Source organism: Pongo abelii, chromosome 4 (genome assembly GCF_028885655.2).
Source record: "Pongo abelii isolate AG06213 chromosome 4, NHGRI_mPonAbe1-v2.0_pri, whole genome shotgun sequence".
Lineage (NCBI taxonomy): Eukaryota > Metazoa > Chordata > Mammalia > Primates > Hominidae > Pongo > Pongo abelii.
The window spans coordinates 151,721,226-151,743,035 of record NC_071989.2 but is presented as its reverse complement, the minus strand read 5'-3'; the positions used below and the strand labels follow the sequence as shown (position 1 = coordinate 151,743,035).

At 35.9% G+C, this 21,810-nt stretch overlaps 1 protein-coding gene and 1 long non-coding RNA gene across 11 annotated transcripts in view; both read left to right on the top strand.

The window, feature by feature from the left end:
* The window catches only part of NR3C1 (nuclear receptor subfamily 3 group C member 1), a 124,666-nt gene that overhangs the window by 31,394 nt on the left and 71,462 nt on the right, over window positions 1-21,810 (top strand).
* On the top strand, window positions 6,995-21,008 carry LOC129059560 (uncharacterized). The gene is made up of 2 exons (XR_008525532.2): window positions 6,995-16,817; window positions 20,919-21,008. It is a non-coding gene; the product is annotated as an uncharacterized LOC129059560 (long non-coding RNA).

Sequence of the window (21,810 nt, the reverse complement as noted above, 5' to 3'; positions counted from 1 at the left end):
TCATATCCCCCTCCCTTCCAATCTGCAGGACTATAATAGTAAATTTTGTATTTTTTGCATTATTTTGCTTTGTTTTATGATTTTACTACCTATCTACGTATCCCTAAATAATACATTATTTAGTTTTATATGTTTTAACTTTATGTTGTGGAATCACATTAAATGTAGTCTTTATTTTTTTATATTACACTTTTAAGTTCTAGGGTACATGTGCACAACGTGCAGGTTTGTTAACGTAGGTATACATGCGCCATGTTGGTTGGCTGCACCCATCAACTCGTCATTTACATTGGGTATTTCTCCTAATGGTATCCCTCCCCTAGCCCCCCACCCCCGATAAATGTAGTCTTTATAACTTGTTTTTTTAACTCAACATTGTTTGTAAGATTCATCCATGTAAGCTGAAGCTTTTTTATAGAGATCTTTGTTAAGCCTTTTAATGAATACAGTACGTACATCTCTCTGTTCCCCGTTAGTGGACACTTGGATTGTTTCCAGAGTTTTGCTATTTTGAACAATGCTGCTGTGAAAATGTCTCCTGAAACATATTTATAAGAGTTTTTTTCCCCAAGGGAATTATACCTAGAAATTGAATAACTAGATCACAAGGCATACACATCTACAACTTCTGCTAGGTAATGCCAAATTGTTTCCTAGGAGCGTTATAAGTGTTCTCATCAACTTTTAGTAGTGCTAGTCTTTTACATTTGTGGCAGTATGGTGGGTGTGAAATATTTACATTTAGTTTTTCTTGGTGCCATTTAATAATTTTTTAAAAAAATAGAAGTCAAGGCAGTTTTTTGTTTTTGTTTTTATTTTTTGCTTGTTTTGTTTTAATGCAGACATTGAGATTACGACTTGGAATAAACATTGGTTGCAAAGTTCCTAAAAGGAAAACTTTTTTTGGTATTCTGGAGCTTTTCTGGTACTGAATAAAATAAGTATGTTAAATTATGTATGTGTAGTTTAGAAGTCAGAGCAATAATTGTGATTTTGAACAGAATGGCAGTAAAACGTTTCTAAACAATTGTACTGTACAAGGGACACTTGTTGTGGGTCAGTTTTAGCCTCCCCAACTTTTATGTTAAAAGTTGCAACAAGGTTTAAGGGCTTATGTTTGATAGGCCAGATGGTGACCAGCTGTGATAAAACACAGGGAACCCTTGCAAAGAATTTCAAAATTTATGCAGTAGTCCGCCTTATCTGCAGTTTTGCTTTCCAAGGTTTCAGTTACTCTGAAAATATTAAGTGAAAAATTACAGAAATAAAGAATCAATGAGTTTTACATTTTAGGCTGTCCCACCCATCCCACCTGGGATGTGAATCATTCCTTTGTTCAGCATCTCCATGCTGTAGGTGCTGCCTGCCCCTTAGTCACTTGGTAGCCATCCAGGTTATCAGATTGACTCTTCTAGTATTACAACACTTGGGTTCAAGTAATCCTTATTTTACTTCATAGTGGCCCCAAAGCGCAGGAGTGGTGATCCTGGCAATTCAGATATGTCAAAGAGAAGCTGTAAATTGCTTCCCTTAAGTGAAAGATGAAAATTCTAGACTTATATATAAAGAAAAGAAATCATATGCTGAGACTGCTACGATCTATGATAAGAATGAATCTTTTATACATGAAATTGTGAAGAATGAAAAAGAAATGCGTGCTGGTTTTGCTGTCATATTTCAGACTGCAAAAGTTTGCAGCCAATGTGTATGATAAGTGCTTAGTTAAAAGGAAAAAGGCATTTAAGGTAAGTATATATAGTGTTTGGTACTACCTGTGATTTCAGGCATCCACTGAGGGTCTCCTGAGTATAAGGGGAGACTACTCTTTTAGTGTTAAATGAACACTAAGGAACAGAGGTGGGGAAGAGGTTGGAGAAGATTAGTTCAGCAGTTTGAGTATAGGTAAACAATTGTTTGAGAAAGAAGAAAAATGTGATTAGTATTTTACCTTAGCAATAGTGGCATAGATAATGATAAGTTATAGTCACACAGAACTCTTAGCATTTACAGAATATTCACATTTGTGATCCTATTTAACAATAACTCTGAAAGAAAGGTATCATCTACCACTGCTTTATTAATAAAGATATAAAAGGTAAGAGAGATGAAACATATTGGCCAATGATACCCATCTGGTAAGAGACAGGACCCCAAGGCTCTTCTCGCCAAGCCCACGGTTTTTTCGCTTTATACTTTTTTGCCTCCTGATCACCATGGCTGCAGTTTCTACTGTGGACAATGTCTGTCAGCAAGCATTGATCCCCTGCCTTCAGCACTCTTATGTCTTAGTAAGGACTGGAAAGAAAAAGCCAGATTCCTGCCCAGGAGTTTACAGTCTGCTGGAGCAACAGAAAAGACAGATATGAAATATGAAGAGACCAAAATGATTTATAATAAGGTGCTAGACTATGTAGTAAAAATCTGCTTTAGCTGTAAGTCAAAAGCAAGAGCAGTCTTTTCAGAATGGAATAGAAGTGTTGGAATTAAAGGAATTTTCAAAGTTCTGAATTTTTTTCAAGATAAATATGTTTTGTTTTGGTAATTATGGTATTACTAATTTGTCTGATAACCTTCAGGGAGCCACCTAATATTATAGAAGATGTACATATAATGACAAAAGCAAACATTTTATTTTTAAGGACCACAATCTAATCTAAAACAAAATTTCCCCCTTTTCTGGTCTTTGGTTAATTAAGGACTTATTTAAATATCAAAGAAAGACACATAGAAAACATTTAGTATATTTCTATACTTTTATTCATGTCCTCCATACCTTACACAGGTACTTGACTTGGCTATGGTCTAGATAATCCATGAAAATTTAAAGGGCAGATTTTAACAACTTTATGCTGAATTGATAGATCTCTAGGATCAGATTGCCATCACTCTTATATGCGAAGCTTCCAACCACTTATAGGTTCCTGATATCTTGCTTTTATACAGACCTAATTTCTCTTTCTTTAAACTTTCTTTTCCTCAGTTGCTATTTGATTGAAATATTGAGTCATTAAAAATTTCCAAGTGGGAATTTTTGTGTTTCTGCATCTGCCATGAAGCTGCTCAAATAAGTAGGTGTTTGAATAGGAGTAGAAACAGTAATAGGCTGAAGCCAGACCAGTACAGCTTCAGCTAAATGCCGACCTTGCTAAAGGCTGGGAGGACCAGTGTGGTATTCTGCAATGTACAAGTCTGTAGCCAGTGCCCTTAATATGTTGGCTTCATGTCTCATGACTCCCTTCTGTAAATATGCAGTTTAAAAAATTCAAGTTATTCTGCTGTAGAAGATACATTTGCAAAATTAATGTATCCCCTCATTTTAAGTAAAGTTGGCTAAACAATAAGGACATATTTATAATTAGTGAATTTGAGAAGAATGCTGACGATATGCATTATTCTTTGAAGTTAACATTTTTCAGGTCCTAAATAAACAAAAAGCAGTCTGGAGTGTATGCAAGGGGTACCATCTTGTCCTTGGTTCCTGGCTGCTATTCCAAGGTGCTGTAAAGTCAGCTAAAGAGAGCAATCATAATACATTGATAGCATCCCTCAATGTGTTTCTGAGCTACTTGAGAATCTACTTTTGAATAGGTAGCAGAAAACCATCTTTGCAGGGCAGCATGGGCAAGGGGATTGGAGGGACTATTATTACAAAGATCCACTGAACTGCTTCAGTATCGTAATATCTTAAACTAAAGAACTGGAAAGAGCCAGATTCCAATTTAATCTGCTCTTCTGTGAATTCTTAGCTTGGTTCATTTAAAACAAAAAAAAAAAAGCTTGAAGATTGCAGGATTTTGAAGACATCTTAAAATAGGTGAACTCCAAGATGCACTTTAAACTTAAGACTGATAACTGAATACTCCTTCACTTTTTGATCTGATATTGTCAAAATGAATGAGGAATTAGTGCTCTAGTAAGTTTGGAACGAATGATATTAATGTATTTTCTCATGATTGATTATTTTTTGCTTTTTAATAGATTAAACTTCACCATAGAACAGAGTTTCTCAACCTCTGGACTATTGACATTTTTGACTGGATAATTCTTTGCTGTCGGGGCTGTTCTGTGTGTTGCAGGATGGTTAGCAACATCCCTGACAATCACAAATGTGACTTTCTGTCTCTATGGATTTGCCTATTCTGGACATTTCGTATAAATAGAATCATATATATGTGGCTTCTTGTACCTGGCTTATTTCACTTAACATGTTTTCAAGGTTCATCCATACTGTAGCATGTAACAGCACTTCATTTTCTTTTCATGGCTGAATAATATTCTGTTATGTGGATATACTACCATATTTTGTTTATCCACTCTTTAGCTGATGGACTTTTAGGTTGTGTCCATTCCTTGGCTATTATAAATAATGGTGTTAAGAACATTCATATACAAGTTTCTGTGTAGCCATATATCTTTATTTCTCTTGTGTGGATCCTAGGAGTAGAATTACTGGATCATATGATAACTGTATGTGTTACCTTTTGAGGAACTGCCAAACATTTTTCTACAGTGGCTGTATCATTTTATAGTCCCACCAACGATGTATAAGAATTCCCATTTCTCTGTCCTTGCCTATATTTATTAACTGTCTTTTCTTATTAGCCAACTGCTGTGGTTTGAATGTTTGTCCCCTCCAAAACTCATGTTGGAACATAATCCCCAATGTGGCAGTATTGAGATGTGAGGCCTTTAAGAAGTGCTTGGGTCATCAGAGGCCTGCCCTCATGAATAGGCTAATCCACTCATGAATTAGTGGACTAATGGGTTATCACTGAATTGGGACTAGTGGCTTTATAAGAAGAGGAAGAGAACTAATCTAGTAAGTTCAGCCTTCTCACTATGTGATTGCTGCCCTGTGTCACCTTGGGACTCTGCAGAGAGTCCCCCAGCAGCAAGAAGTTCTTCATCAGCTGTGGCCCCTTGACCTTGGACTTCACAGCCTCCAGAAATGTAAGAAATCCATTTCTTTTTTTAAATAAATTACACAGTCTCACGTATTCAGTTATACCAACAGAAAACAGACTAAGACACCATCCTACTGGGTATTGGTATCTCATTGTGTTTTTTATTTGTATCTCCCAAATGACTAACAATACTGAACATCTTTTCTTGTGCTTTTTGGACATTTGTGTATTTTCTTTGAAGAAATGTCTTTAACATTCTTTGCCTGTTTTAAAATTAGGTCGTCTTTTTATTGTTGTCAGTAAGTGTGTGTGTGTGTGTGTGTGTGTGTGTGTGTGTGTGTGTATCTAGAATATATGTGTATGTATATATGTAGATATATTCTAGACACTAGACCCTTATGAAATATATAATTTGCGGACAATTTCTCCCATTTAGTAGGCCATCTTTTCACTTCTTGATAGTGTCATTTGACTCACAAGTTTTTAATTTTTATGAAGTCCAATTTATTTTTTAATTCTTTGTTTTTGGCATTGTATCTTTAAAAAGTTGCCTGATCTAAGGTCAAACTGATTTTCACCTATGTTTTCATCTAAGAATTATAGTTTTAGCTCTTACATTTAGGCCTTTGATCCATTTTGAATTAATTTGTGTATATGGTGTGAAGTGGGGCTCTAACTTACTCTTTTGTGTAATGATACCTAGTTGTCCCAGCACCATTTGTTGAAAAGATTATTCTTTCCCCATTGAATGGTCTTGATACCTTGTTGAAATCAACTGACCATAAATATATGGGCTTATTCCTGGACTCACAATTCTATGAGTCCGTATGTCTAATCTTATGCCAGTACCACACTGTTTTGATTATTACATCTTTGTACAAAGTTTTAAAATTGGGAAATGTGAGTCTTCCAACTTTGTTCTTTTTTAAGATTACTTTGCCTATATTGCGTGTTCATTGCAAACTCATATGAATTTTAAATCAACTTTCCATTTCTGGAAGAAAAAAGGCAATTGAAGTTCAGATAGGGATTGCATTGAACCTGTAGATCAGTTTGGGGAATATTGCCATCATAAAAATTAGTAGGTCTTCCAACCCATGAATACAAGACTTCTTTCCATTTCTGTAGATATTTGGTTTCTTTCATTAATATTTTGTAGTTTTCAATATAAAAGTTGTGTACTTCTTTGATTAAATTTATTCTTAAATATTTTGGGTTTTGATGCTTTTATGAATTTGTTTTCTTAATTTCATTTTAAGATTGTTCATTGCTACTGATTAGTAATGCAACTGATTTTTGTGTGTTGATTTTTGTATCCTGCAACCTTGCTGAAATGATTGATTAGCATAATAGAGTATTTAATAGATTTAGGATTTCTATATATAAGATCATGTCATCTGCAGTTAGAGATAATTTTACTTCTTCCCTTTCAGTCTGGACACTTTTTACTTCTTTTTCTTGCCTAGCTGCCCTAGCTGGAACCTCCAGTGCAGTGTTGAATAGCAATGGTGAGAATGAGCATCTTTGTGTTGGTCTTCATTTTGTGGGGAAACCTTTCAGTTTAAGTGTGTTGTTGTGGGGTTTTCATAGTTGTCCTTTATCAGATTGAGAATGTTCCCTTCTGTTCCTAGTTTGTTGAGTGTTTTCTTTTTGTTTGTTTGTTTGTTTTAATCAGGAAAGGGCATTAGATTTTGTCAAATGCTTTTTCTGCAGCTATTGAGATTTTTGTGTGTTTTTCTGGTCTTTTATGGTTTATCACATTAATTGATTTTCATATGTTGAACAAACCCTGTGTTCCTGGGTTTCATCTCACTTGGTTATGGTTTATAATCCTTTTTATATACTTGTAATTTCAGTTTGCCAGTATTTTGTTGAGGATGCTTGCATTTATATTTATAAGGGATATTGGTCTGTTATAGCTGACCAGTAGGTATAGTAAGCTGTATAGCTTACTAAGTGTTCCCTCTGTTTTTGGGGAGAGTTTGAGAAGAAGGATTGTTGGTAATTGTTCTTTAAACATTTGGTAAAATTCACTAGTGAAGCCATCTGGGGTCTTCTTTGGAAGTTTTTTGATTACTAACTTAATGTCTTTACTTGTTTGTTATAAGTCTATTCAGATTTTTTTCTCCTTGAGTCAGTTTTGACAGTTGGTTTAGGAATTTGTTCATTTCATGTAGTTATCTAATTGGTTAGCATATACTTATTCATAGTATTCCTTTATAATCTTATTTTTTTTCTGTAAGGTCAGTCATAATGTTCACTCTTTCATTTCTGATTCTGGTAATTTAAGAGTCTTCTCTCCTTTTTTTTCTTGGTCAGTCTAGCTAAAGTAAAATTTTGTCCATTTTCAGGGGAACAGATTTTTTTTTTTTTTTTTTAGACAATTTCCATCTTGTCACCCAGTCTAGAGTGCAGTGGTGCAATCTCGGCTCACTGCAGCCTCTGCTTCCCGAGTTCAAGCAATTCTCCTGCCTCAGCTTGCCAAGTAGCTGGGATTACAAGCGCCCACCACCATGCCTGGCTAATTTTTTATATTTTTAGTAGAGAGAGGGTTTCACCATGTTGGGCAGGCTGGTCTCGAACTCCTGACCTCAGGTGATCCGCCTGCCTTGGCCTCCCAAAGTGCTGGGATTACAGGTGTGAGCTACCGTGCCCAGCCCAGCTTTGGTTATTTTTGTTGACCTACTCTATTGTTTTTCTCTTCCCTATTTCACTTATTTCTACACTGGTCTTTATTATTTTCTTCCTTATGCTTGCTTTGGACTTAGTTCTTCTTTTTCTAGTCTCTTAAGGTGGATAATTAAGTTCCTGATTTGAATTCTTACTTCTTTGTAAGGTGGTCATGTACTGCTATGAATTTCCTTCTTAGAAATGTATATGCTTTCACTGCATCCCATAAGATTTGGTATGTTGTATTTTTGTTTTCACTTGTCTCAAGGTGTATTCTTCTGATTTCCATTGTGATTTCTTCCCCCCCAACCCATTTATTATTTAGGAACTTGTTGATTTCCACATATCTGTGAACTTTCCAGATTTCCTTCTTTGTTAATTCTCAGTGTCATTCCATTGTGGTCCAAGAACATACTTTGTATGATTTCTATCTTTTAAAATTTATTTGGCTTGTTTTATGACCTAATATATTATCTATCCTGGAGGATGTTTCATGTACACTTGAGAAGAATGTGTATTCTGCTTTTGTTGGGTAGAGTGTTTGACAGGTGTGTTGGTACGTAGTTGTGTTCAAATCTTCTGTTTCCTTGCAGATTTTCTATCTAGTTGTTCTATCTATTGGAAGTGGGATATTGAAATCTCCAACTAATATTGCTGAATTGTTTATTGTTTTCTTCAGTTCTGTCACTTTTTGCTTTATATATTTTGAAATTCTATTGTTAGGTGCAAGTAAGTTTATAATTATTACATCTTCTTGATAGATTGATTCTTTTATCATTATACAGTGCCCTATAAGAACAATTTTTATCTTAAGTCTATTTGTCTAATATTAGTATAGCCACTTCAGCTTTCTTTTGTTTATTGTTTGCATGGAATATTTTTTTCTTTTACTTTCTATTTGTGTTCTTGAGTCTAAGGTGAGTCTCTGTAGATAGCAATTGGATCTGCCAATCTTTGCTTTTTATTTGGGGAGTTTAAACCATTGACATTTAATATAATTATTGATGAGGAAGATTACTTCTGACATTTTGCCATTTGTTTCCTTTATTTTGTGTCTCTTGTTCTTAAATTCTTCCATTACTACCTTCTTTCTTTTGTATTACATATCTTCTAGTGTAACAATTTTAATTTCTTTGTCATTCCTTTTGTTGTATGTTTTTAGTTATTTTCTTAGTGGTTGCCACGGAGATTTTATTGTCATTTTAACAGCCTAGGTTGGGCACAGTAGCTCATGCCTGTAATCCCAGCACTTTGGGAGACTGAGACAGGAGGATAGCTTGAGTCCAGAAGTTCAAGACCAGCCTGGGCAACTTAGTGAGATACTGTCTCTACAAAAAAATACAAAAATTAGCCAGGCACAGTGGTGTGTGCCTGTAGTCCCAGATGCTTGAGGGGCTGAGATGGGAGGATAGCTTGAGCCCAGGAGGTTGAGGCTGCAGTGAACTTTGATCACACTACTGCACTCCAGCCTGGGCACCAGGGCAAAACTAGCTCAAAGAAATGAAGGAAAAAAAATGTAATTTAGATTAATACCAACTCAACTTCAACAGTGTATAAAAACTTTGCCTCTTTATACCTCTTCTGCTTCCACTCTATGCTGTTATTGTCATAGATTTTCATCTTTCTACACTGTGTGTTTATCAATATAGATTTAAAAATATTGCTCAGTAGTTGTCTTTAGAATCCGATATGGAGAAAAGGAGATACAAACAAAAGATGCATTTTTACTGTCTTGTATGTTTACTTATGTAATTCCCTTTCCTGGTGTTGTATTTCTACAGATGAAGTAGAGTTATTGTGAGTGTCCTTTTGTTCCAACCTGAAAGACTCCTTTTAGCATGTGTTGGAGATATGCTAATGATGGACTCTCACAGTTTTTGTTATCTGGGAATGTGTTAATTTATCCTTCATTTTTGAAGGATAGTGTTGCCAGGATACAGAATTCTTGGTTGACATGTAATTCTTTCAGCATTATGAATATGTCATCGTACTGTCTTCTGACCTCCATGGTTTCTGATAAGGAATCAGGTGTTAATCTTATTGAGGATCACTTGTTTGTAATGACTTGCTTGTCGTGCTGCTTTCAAGATTCATTCTTTGCCTTTAGCTTTTGGTAGTTTGATTGTGATGCATTTAGGTGTGTACTTTATTAGTCTGTTCTACTTGGAGTTTGTTGAGCTTTGTAGATGTATTTCATCAGATGTGTCAGGTTCTTTTGCCACTATTTTTTTTAAAAAATAATCTTTTTGCCCCTTTCTGCTCCTTCTGTCACTCTGATTATTTGTATGTTGCTTTGTTTGGTGGTGTCCCAGAAGTCTCTGAGACTCTGTCCAGTTTTTTTCCCCCCATCCTTTTTTCTTTCAGTTCCTCAGACTGGATGATCTCAATTTGACCTGTCTTTGAGTTCATGGATTTTCTCTTCTCCAAGTGACATCTGTGAGGTGAATTTTTTTCTAGAGAATTTTTCATTTCAGTTATTCTACTTCAAAATTTCTCTTTGGTTCAGTTTTATCATTGCTATCTTTATATTATTCTCAGTTTAATGAGATACTGTTTTATACTTTAGTTCTTTAGACATAGTTTATGTCACTGAATATATTTAAAATAGCTGATTTTAAGTCTTTTTTTTTTTTTTTTGAGACGGAGTCTCACTCTGTCACCCAGGCTGGAGTGCAGTGACGTTATCTTGGCTCACTGCAAGCTCAACCTCCTGGGTTCACGCCATAATTTTAAGTCTTTGTCTATGAAGTCCAGTTTCTGGGCTTCCTCAGGCATAGTGTCTGTTGATTTCTTTCTTTTCCTGTGTACTTTGTTTCTTTGTATACCTTGTAATTTTTGTTGTTAACTGGACATTTTGAATATTATAGTGTAACAACTCTGGCAGTCAGACTGTCTCCCCTCCCCAGTATTTGTTGTTGGTGAGTATTGTAGATGTTTGTTTAGTGACTTTTCATGGCTAATTCTGTAAATTTTATATTCTTTGAAGATTGTGGGCACCCTGAAGTCTCTGTTTGTTAGTTTAGTGGTCACCTAATAATTAACAGAGATTTCATTAAATGCCTAGAAGCAAAATATCTTCCAGTCTTTGCCCATGGCCTCTGTGTATGCATTAGGGCAGGCCTTGAACTCTTACCCAGGGAGTTTACAACCCTGCCTTAGCCTTTACTACCAGCTTCTGCAGAGCATTAAGGTCAACAGGTGGTGAGAGTTTGGAGCCTACTTCATCTTTCCTGAGCATATGCACAGCCCTACTCATACATGTGGCATTCTAGATTTCCAGGAATATGCTGGACACTTTCAAAGCCCTTACAGACTCCCCAGCTTTTCCTCTCAATCTTTAGACTAGTCTGTTGTTTTCTTCAACAGTTATCTGTCAGGCAGCAGCAAATTAAGACATTAATATAAATGTTTTCAACTCCTCCACCTGTCATGTGCCCCAGCGAAGCACTAAGCCAGTTCTAAGTTAGGCAAAATAAAGACAATCCTTTTGAGGTGGTCTTCCATGGAGTCACCAGACATTAATTATTTGTAATTAACCAAATAATTAATTACAAGTCTTTGGCCGGGTGCAGTGGCTCACACCTGTAATCCCAGCACTTTGGGAGGCCGAGGCAGGTGGATCATGAGGTCAGGAGATTGACACCATCCTGGCTAACACGGTGAAACCCCGTCTCTACTAAAACTACAAAAAAATAGGTGGCTGTGGTGGTGGGCGCCTGTAGTCCCAGCTACTCGGGAGGCTGAGGCAGGAGAATGGCATGAACCCAGGAGGCGGAGCTTGCAGTGAGCCCAGATCACGCTACTGCACCCCAGCCTGGGTGACAGAGCGAGACTCCGTTTCAAAAAAAAAAAAAAAAAAAAATACAAGTCTTCATGAAAGAGGTCCATTCTGCTGTCTTTCATACCAGGAATGTGGAATGTGGACTGTTATTTTCATGGCTACTGCTAAGCTAGGGGTCAAGGGATAGATGGGACTGGGTAAAATACCACAGAGTTTGCTGTTCTTACCAAGAATTAGCTGGGGAAGAGGGTTGTTTTTGTTTTTCAATAAAAATTCCCTGGGCTGCTTCAAGCCTTTGATTAATTTTCAGGTTCCGAAAAAATTCAGTTTGACAGTTTTTGCCCTTTTTATTTGCTTTTAAGGATGTGTAGAACTTGAGTTCTTTGTTCCACCAGTTTTGCTGACATTGTTTTAAAAGTACTTTTTGTAAAACCCAAATGTTGTCTCTCTCAAGGCTAGCCAATAATTAAAAATACTCTTACTCCCCTTTGATTTTGGAAATGAATTCGTATCGGCCAAAATTCAATACTAGAGGTCTTTCAAACTGTTTTACCATTTATCTAAACTTTAGAATCTAATGATTCCTGTACATTGTCTAACATACTGGTGGTCCTCAATTGTCATAAGTTCAACTTTGGAACAAATGAACTTTTTGTGTGCAAGTTGCCAGTTGTTTGGAAATTACATTGATGCCCCCTCCATCAAACTATTATTTGTGGGACATCTAGGAATTTCTTATAGCAGCTGACAAATATTTCAAGTCAGTGCCTGGTAGTACTGTCCACCAGGCAACAGCTTCAGTAGTAGAGCGACCTTTATCTGTAAGGCAGTGTTTGAGCAATTGTTTATTAGTGTTTTCCTAACTACTCAGAAGAACTATCAGGGGTTATAGAGGTAGCTCAGAGAGTTGGGTGCAAGTAGAGAAATCCACCCAGCTTGTATTACACATCTTATTTCTAGAGAAGCTTTCCTTGGAAGAAAGAGTTCTAAGGTTTAAAAAATTACCTTGAATGCCACTTATATTGCATTTTAATTTTATTTTAGAGAAATCAATGGAAAGTAGAAAAATTAAGGTACTGATACTAGTGTTAAGAATGTTGGTCAAAGCTTCTGGCAATTAATTTTTTATTTCCTTTTTGAATTTTATTAAAATTTAACAATTTTCAGTTTATGCTGTAATCCAGACCAAGGTTTCAATCTAATGAAGTTAATGCCAGTGTTGCTGCTACCTGTTTTGTCTTTAGTCATTCAGCCATGCTTCCTACTTATACTGAATAAGCTAGCTTAATCTAACAATCAAAAAAGAAAGCTGTTGCCTAAGTTAAGAAAAACAGTTCTGAACTGTTTTCAAACTAAATACCCAGTAGACTTTCTAGTTGCTGACAGGAGAATGCTTAATTCGGAATTGTCCTGCAGTAGGATCATTTTATCTCATTCCTGTTCTTCTATAGGATAGCTTATTTGTTTTAAATTGTATTTAATATGTTGTGATTTTTGCGTGTTTTGTTTGTTTCTATTTTTCACTGGATAGACTCAAGATAAAACCTGGCACCCTACAGCAGTAGCTATCAGTTTATAGCAGAGGAAATTTACATTAGAACTTGTCTGTGTATTTACGTGTATCTAACTTGGAGGTCACTCTGCTTACTGTTTATCAGTCATATTAGATGAATCCCTAATGAAATACCAGAAACCCCGGAAACATCATTAGGTGGAACAGTGTCCTTAATGCTTCATTAAGTGTTATAGGTGAGACAAAGCCTAGTACTATTTGTGGCATCAAGGTTAGGTGTTTAAAGACCTGTATTCTTCTATTCTCATATTGAAATTGTTCCCTTGATGTAGCAATAGAAAATTTTAGACTAGGCTTAAGTTAATCAGCAAACAAAGATAAAAGTCTGATACTATCCTAAATATTTTGTGTTTCTAAATAATTTAACAGTCATCCAATTAGCTACTCCTGTAGAAATGTAATTGATAAACTTTTCATTCTCTTTTAAATTGCCATCTTGAAATTTACCTATTTTTTAAAGCTGTCTCAAGTCCTCTCTAAAAAAAGGCAGTTATGTATAAATTTTAAAAAGCTTGATAGCACAGAAAGTCACAGAAAAATGTAAACATAGTTTAAATCTGAATTGTATACAAGCCACTAGAAGTACTTTTATTAAGTTTACAAACATTAGTAGAGTGGAACTCGTGCATTTAATATGTTTGAAACTTTTGATCAAATACTGTGCTATGAAAAACATTTTAGATAATTATTCTTTAATCATGTGTGTGTAAAATGTGGCTTTTTTTGACAACCAAGTAGCTTTTCTGTGTGCCAAACTGTGACTTTAAAATTTTAAATTACTCAACAGAGTAAACAAACCACAAATACCACTTAAACTGTACACATTTGCACATGCATTTCCTATAAATAGTACATGGGTTTCAAGTCTTCACTTTTGAAATTCAGAAATGGGTTTTATCTTCTTCCAGTAGAAATAAAAACTTGATTTATTTTATTTATTTATTTATTTTATTTTTGAGACGGAGTCTCGTTCTGTGGCCCAGGCTATAGTGCAGGAGGGTGATCTCAGCTCACTGCAACCTCTGCCTCCTGGGTTCAAGTGATTCTCCTGCCTCAGCCTGCCAAGTAGCTGGGATTACAGGTGCCTGCCACCATGCCCAGCTAATTTTTTTATTTTTAGTAGAGATGGGGTTTCTCCATGTTGGGCAGGCTGGTCTCGAACTCCTGGCCTCAGGTGATCCGTCTGTCTCAGCCTCCCAAAGTGCTGGGGATTACAGGTGCGAGCCACCACACCCAGCTAAAAACTTGATTTTTAAAAATCCAAATTGAAGACAGAATTGTGTATTTTAGTACATTTATTAGCAGCCTTGACGCTATACCATATGGCTCTTTATCATTTAAACAGCTTGTAAAGGCAAACACTTCAGGATTCATGAGTGGCAGGAGGATTCATGAGTGGGAAATAAGAGAGAATTTTGTTGAGGATGGTTGAGGAAGAGTCCAAGACAATAATAGGCAGAATAAGCAAAAATCTAGAGACTCATTGTAGGCACTCAAGTATATATTTGTTAGAATGAATGGCTGAACTTGGTATATTGAGGAACACTGAGAAAACCATACTGACTGGAAGATAGTTCCTACAAGAAACTGGTGAGACATATGTTACAGTCTAGATTTTGGTGAGCCTTGTTAAAGTTTGGGCTTTATTTTTATAAGGGGAGAAAGTTTCATAGGGGTTTGGAAATGAGGCTTGGGGCTGTTAATGGGGACAAAGTGAGGTTTTAGGGTAGTGGCTTTCAAACTGTTTAAATCCAAACTTTGATGATAACCCTGACATAACTATTGTTTATAACTTCCATTTTAGTTTTATTGGTTTTGTCAAAACATCTTCATTGATCTTACTGATTCCTTCCTATGCAGATTAATATTATAAATTTGAATGTACAGAGGAAGCTTTAGCAGTAAAATAGCAACTTTTATCTGTCTTATGTATTGGAGGTTCTGCATAAGATTTAATTTTTTTTTTTTTTTTTGAGATGGAGTTTTGCTCTTGTTCACGGGGCTGGAGTGCAATGGTGTGATCTCAGCTCACCACAACCTCTGCCTCCCGGGTTTAAGCAATTCTCCTGGCTCAGCCTCCCAAGTAGCTGGGATTACAGGCATGTGCCACCACACCTGGCTAATTTTGAATTTTAGTAGAGATGGGGTTTCTCCATGTTGGTCAGGCTGGTCTGGAACTCCTGACCTCAGGTGATCCACCTGCCTCACCCTCCCAAAGTGCTGGGATTACAGGCATGAGCTACCGTGCCCGGCCAAGATTTAATTTTTTTTAAAAAGAAAATATTTTTCTAAGGGTTTGGAAACTCTTGTTTTAGCAAGAAGGGATTAAGACTGATTAAAACTAAAGGCAAAGAAGGAGGCTCTTGTGTTTGGAATTCTTTGCTAATGTTTACACAATATAATTCTTTCCACAAATATTTAATGGTACCAGATATTAGATGGTTATAATGGCAAAAGTGTTCAAAGGATGCTATCATATTCATGATTCATGATCAAAATGAACATTATAAGGCTATCCTTCTTCAGAATTAAATACGTTACTTCTGTGGAAAACTTGCAACTTGCTTTTAATGTAGAAGTTGTCCCAGAGCCTTTCTTCCTTTCTCATGTCCTCTTATGTCCACTGCTGAGCTAACATGGGTCTCACTGAATGATTAAGAAAAAACATCTTAGGTGGGGAGTTCTCTATATAGTAAATGTTTAATTTATTGGGGTGGTGAACAGGAAGTGCTGCTGGCAAGAGAGGATGGGAAGAGAAATCTACCCAAATCCTTACCCGCTATACAGAACATAAACTTCCTATTCAGTAGTACACAATAACTTAACGATCAAGGCATCTTAACTTGTCTGTTTTCAGATGAAAGAACTATCATTTGGCTTGTTCAAGTATTTAGTATTTATTCATTCAATCAAGTGCTTACTTTTTTTGTTATCTCAGGGTTTTATGTTAGTTATTAACCAAAAACTAGTTTTAGTTCTGGAAGTCTAAAATATATAAGGGAAGGTGAGGAGTAATAAGAGAAGATGAAGGGAGACTTTCGGAATGGCCTATGAACTTCTAGTAACTATACCACCTTAAAATAGACAAATTACAATGCAGTTATGAAGATACGTATTTTTCAGTGAAGACAACTAAAATATTTGCACAGAATTTTCTTTTTTATTGAGTGTTAGAAATTCTGTTTTGGAGATACTACCTTGCACAACAAAAAAAGAAAAAGTGAGTGTGGAATCTCATCTGGTGGCTCTAGGAAATTTTTTAAGTGTGGAAACTGAAGGAGAGGAAGAGAAAGGGAGCATGGCATTCCCCTATTTGTAGTTCATGAGGTGGGTTTAAATTGCCTTTTGCCAATGCAGCTGCACGCTGAGGATTATAGAATTCTTTTTAAATGTTTGTAGAATTATTTTTCACTTATTAGGTAAAATGTGTATTTTTTTATTTTCTCCAATTTCAGCTTTCTCATGCTGTGATGCTCAATTTTGTATACCATATATAGTTTTGTTAAATTAACAAAGTGGTGTTTTTGTTTTTCTTTTTCCCATTGGTTAAAATTTAAAGAGAAAGTGGAAGCTAGAAATTTATCTAAAAAAAGTATCTTTCCCTATAATTACTAAAGTATCAATCTAAATTTGAATTTTCTTTGTGCATAATCTTTTTTTCAAGCTATTTACCATGTTGACAAACTTGCTTTCCTGTAGCAAATACACTAGCAATACGTTATAAATATGTAACTTTCAACCTATTTACAGCTGATGCTTTTTTAGGCCTTTGGATTTAAAATACAAGCACTGAAGAGGTGAGGAAGTACCACTGGTGCCTCAGCATTATTTTGAAATCCTGTTTATAAACTATACATTTTCCAAGGTCATGAATCCAGCACCTTTCCAGGTACTAACTACTGGGACAAAGATAGAATTTGATTTTATGTATTTACCTATTGACTAAAGTCTAACTTAAATCTTACACCTAGTAAGATCTTACAAATAACATATGTACTCTGACCTGTAACTAATCCTATTATTCTGTGTGTGTATTCTTTCTCATTTGGGCTCTTAAAAGGAAAATTAACATACATCTGATGATCATTAGCACTGAGCTTTTTCAGCAAAAAGTGAATGTTGAGAAAGAAGTATAGAATAATTTAGCAATTTAATAATGTGACAACATTTGTGTGTGATTTTTTTTTTTTTTTTGAGAAATACAAATTGTGAGAAACAGAAAAGTAAAAGAAGCAGCAGAAGAAATATCATTATAGGATCAAAAGATTGCAGGAACCAAAACTCCAAAATTATTGGGCATAATGTACTAAAAACAGGGCAGTGGAGGAAGGGGACAGTCCAGACTAGCTCTGAGGGTCCAAACAAAGTATTAAAATCCACAATCCTATATTGTTACTGGAGTGATTTGCTCTGCTATTTGGGCTTGGGAATTAAGTGAAATTGTTGATATACTAGACAGATACTTCCTACCCATTTTTCTCTTGATAATCAGGGTTCATTTTTTCTATTTTCTATTTCTCTGGATGTTCCATTTCTTAATAGTCTCAGTCTTTATGCTAAAAATTGGTTATTTAAAACAATTTAAATCAACTTCACTCTAATTGGTTTAAGTTCAAATCCATTTTAAGATCAATATTGTGTCGTTTAAAAATTTTATTTAAAAGATACTTAAACTGATGAGAGGATACTACCCATTCCACTGATAAACTATTACTGTAAGTTTGTCTATTGAGGGCTACTTATTTGGTTTAAAAATGCTGAGATTATGGAAAGTGGATTGGAATATTTTGGAGCAATATTAAAAATAATATCTGTAACAATTTAATAAACTTATAAATTCCTCTTTCTCTGTTGATCTATCTTGAAAAGACACTCTGTGTCTCTAGGCATTCCTTCTCTGCGGTGTGATTGGTAGACAGGGAGTAAACAACTTACTGTAAATGGGCACCATGCCAGTTGGCTTCAGGCAGCATCAAGCTTGTGACTTGCAGTCAGGGTTAGGAAAATGCCTTTTAACTTGTTTGTCTCTGCCTCTTTTAAACATTAAAGGCACAACTGTACTAATTATTAAGTATTTCATAAGGTCTTTTAGGGCTTATAAGATCTTTTAGGAATGGCCTGGAAGTTATTAGTACTGTTTCATTGAATCTGAATACCTTTAACATGATAATGAGAAGTTTTTAAAGGGTGGTTTTATAGTTAAACGGAATTTCTCAAATTGGCTTGCTCCTTATGTTGATTTATTTAGGATCATATTTGGGAGTTTCTCTGCCCTACTTTCAATGTATTTAATTTACTGACCATCACTGTTTGGGGGGAAAATGTTATATGATATTTAAAAACCAAGAGTTTTAGAGTTTTTCCCCCGTTAGATGTATTTATTTATTTATTGTTTTTTAAAGACAGGTCTTCCTCTGTCACCCAGGCTGGAGCACAGTGGCATGATCCTAGCTCACTGCAGCCTTGAACTCCTGGGCTCAGACTATCCTCCCACCTCAGCCCAAGTAGCTAAGTATCAAGTAAGAATCACCTGGCAAATTCCAAGGCTGTATACCAGATTTCCTAAATTAGAATTTTGGGGTTGGGTATCTGAATTTTGGTAAAGCCCTCCAAATGTTTCTGGTATTGCTTCTAAGAACAATTGATAACATAATAGCTGTGGCCATTATAGGGGTATTCTGTCATATTTAGATATAGGCATACCTTGTTTTATTGTACTTCCCAAATATTGCACGTTTATTTTGTTTTGTTTCACTTACAAATTGAAAGTTTGTGGCAACCGTATATTAAGCAAGTCTGTCAGTGCCATTTTTCCAACAGCTTGTGCTCATTTTGTGTCTCTGTGTCACATTTTGGTAATTCTCTCAATATTTCAAACTTTTTCATCATTTTTGTATTTGTTATGACCAGTGATCAATGATCTTTGATTTTTTTTTTTTTTTTTTTTAGATGGACTTTTGCTCTGTCACCCAGGCTGGAGTGCAGTGGTGCAATCTCGGCTCACAGCAACCTCTGCCTCCCAGGTTCAAGCAATCCTCCTGCCTCAGCCTCCCCAGTAGCTGGGACTACAGGCGTGTGCCACCATGCCCGGCTAATTTTTGTATTTTTAGTAGAGACGGGGATTCCCCATGTTGGCCAGGCTGGTCTTGAACTCCTGACCTCAGGTGATCCGCTCACCTCAGCCTCCCAAAGTGCTGGGATTACCATGCCGGACTGATGTTACTATTTTAATCGTTTTCAGGCACCATAAACCTCACCTGTATAAGACACCATACTTAATTGATAAATATTGTGCATGTTCTGACTGCTCTTCCAACTGGCCATTCCCTGTCTGTCTCCCTCTTCTGGGGACTCTCAAATCCCTGAGACACAGTAATACTAAAATTAAGCTAATTAATAACCCTACAGTGGCCTCTAAGTATTGAAGTGAAAGAGTTGCATGTCTCTCACTTTAAATAAAAAGCTAGAAGTGGTTAAGCTTAGTGAGGAAGGCACATCAAAAGCCAAGACAGGCCAAAAGCAAGGACTCTTGTACTAAACAGCTGAATTGTGAATGCAAAGGAAAAGCTCTTGAAGGAAATAACTAGTGCTACTCCAGCAAACATGTGAATGATCAGAAAGTGAAACAGCCTTCTTGCTGATACGAAGAAAGTTTTAGTGGTCTGGACAGAAGATCAAACCATTTACAACATTCCTTTAAGCCAAAGCCTAACTCTCTTCAATTCTATGAAGGCTGTGAGAGGTGAGAAAGCTGCAGAAGAAAAATTGGAAGCTAGCAGAGGTCAGTTGATGAGGTTTAGGGAAAGAAGCCAGCTCTGTAACATAAAAGTGTAAGTGAAGCAGCAAGTGCTGATATAGAAATTGCAGCAAGTTATCTAGAAGATCTAGCTAAGATTACTAAATAATAGATTTTCCATGTAGATGAAAAAGCCTTTTGTTGGAAGAAGATGCCATCTGGGACTTCATAGCTAGAAAGGGGTCAATGTCTGGCTTCAAAGGATAGGCTGACACTCTTGTTAGGGGCTAATGTAGTTGGTGACTTTAAGTTGAAGCCAGGTCTCATTTACCACTCCAAAAATCCAAAGACCCTTAAGACTTATGCATAATCTACTCTGCTTGTACTCTAGAAATGCAACAACAAAGCCTGGATGACAGCACATCTGTTTATAGTATGCTTCACTGAATATTTTAAGGCCATTGTAAAGACCTGTTCAACTGCTCAGAAAAAAATGATTACTTTCAAAATATTACTGTTCATTGACAGTGCACCTGGGCTCACCCAAGAGCTCTAATGGAATTGTACAACAAGATGGATGTTGTTCTCATGCCTGCCAACACATCATCCATTTGTAGCCCATGAATCAAGGAGTAATTTCAAGTTTCAAATCAGTACATTTTGTAAGGCTATAGCTGCTATAGACAGTGATTCCTCTGGTGGACCTGGGCAAAGTAAATCAAAAACCTTCTGAAAAGGATTGGCCATTCTAGATGCTATTAAGAATTTGTGATTCGCAGGAGGAGGTCAAAGGATCAACATTAGTAGCAGTTTGAAAGAAGTTGATTCCAACAGTTATAGATGAATTTGAGGGGTTCAACACTTCAGTTTAGGAAGTCACTGCAGATGTGGTAGAAACAGCAAGAGAACTAGAATTAGAAGTGGAGCCCGAAAATGTGACAGAATTGCTGCAATCTCATGAGAAAACATGAATGGATGAGGAGTTGCCTCTTATGGACGGATGAGCAAATAAATTTGTTTCTTGAGATGGAATCTACTCCTGGTGAAGATTCTGTGAACCTTGTTGAAATAACAGCAAAGGATTTAGAGTATTACATAAACTTAACTGGTAAAGCAGCAGCATGGTTTGAGTGGACTGATTCCAATTTTGAAAGAGTTTCTACTATGAGTAAAATGCTATCGGATAGCGTCTCATGCTACAAAGAAATCTTTTATGAAAAGAAAAGTGAAACCTCATTGTTTGTCTACTTTAAGAAATTGCCACAGCCACCCGACCTTCTGCAACCACCTCTCTGATCAGTCGACAGGCATCAACACTGAAGCAAGACCCTCCACAAGGAAAAAGATTACAACTCACTGAAAGTTCAAATGATTGTTAGCATTTTTAAACAATATTTTAAGATTAAGGTAAATACATTTTTAAAGACACAATGCTATTGCACACTTAATAGACTACAGTATAGTATAAATATAACTTTTATATGTAGTGGGAAACCAAAAAATTCGTGTGACTTGCTTTGTTGCAATATTCACTTTATTGTGGTCTAGAACCAAACCTGAAATATCTCAGAGGTGTGCCTATATTAATATTATTTTGCAAGTAAAAAACCCAGCATATAAAAAAAAGTAGAATATGTTGAGATTTCAGTAATATGGATGAAAATGTTTTTCTCTAACTGAAGAACATGATAAATTGCAATTAGGGAAGAATATAAACCAAGAAAATATGTCTGAGATAGCCAATTCTTGCAGTTCATAATATGAAAACTCATTATACCAATCTCAGTAAGAATACTTTTAATAGCTGTTATTTCTTTGGGATATAGAATTTATAAAGTACACAGTAATCTTCTTATGATCAATCTTAGGATCACTTTACAACCACTTACCCCGCATTACAATATAGTACCAAGACAAGCAGACCAAATTATAGAAGGACAAAGTTTTTGCTAAGAATATTTTGTCATCAGCATACCACATTGTGTGTGCATGCATGTGTGTGTTTGTGCATGTGTGTGATTGTATAAAATATTAGAAAGCCACCCCAGAAAAGTTAAATGACTAGGAATGTTGTGAAAGGGATTAAGCTACCCCTAAAATTATATAACAAAACTCTCTTCGTCTATTAGGTCATCTTTAGAACATT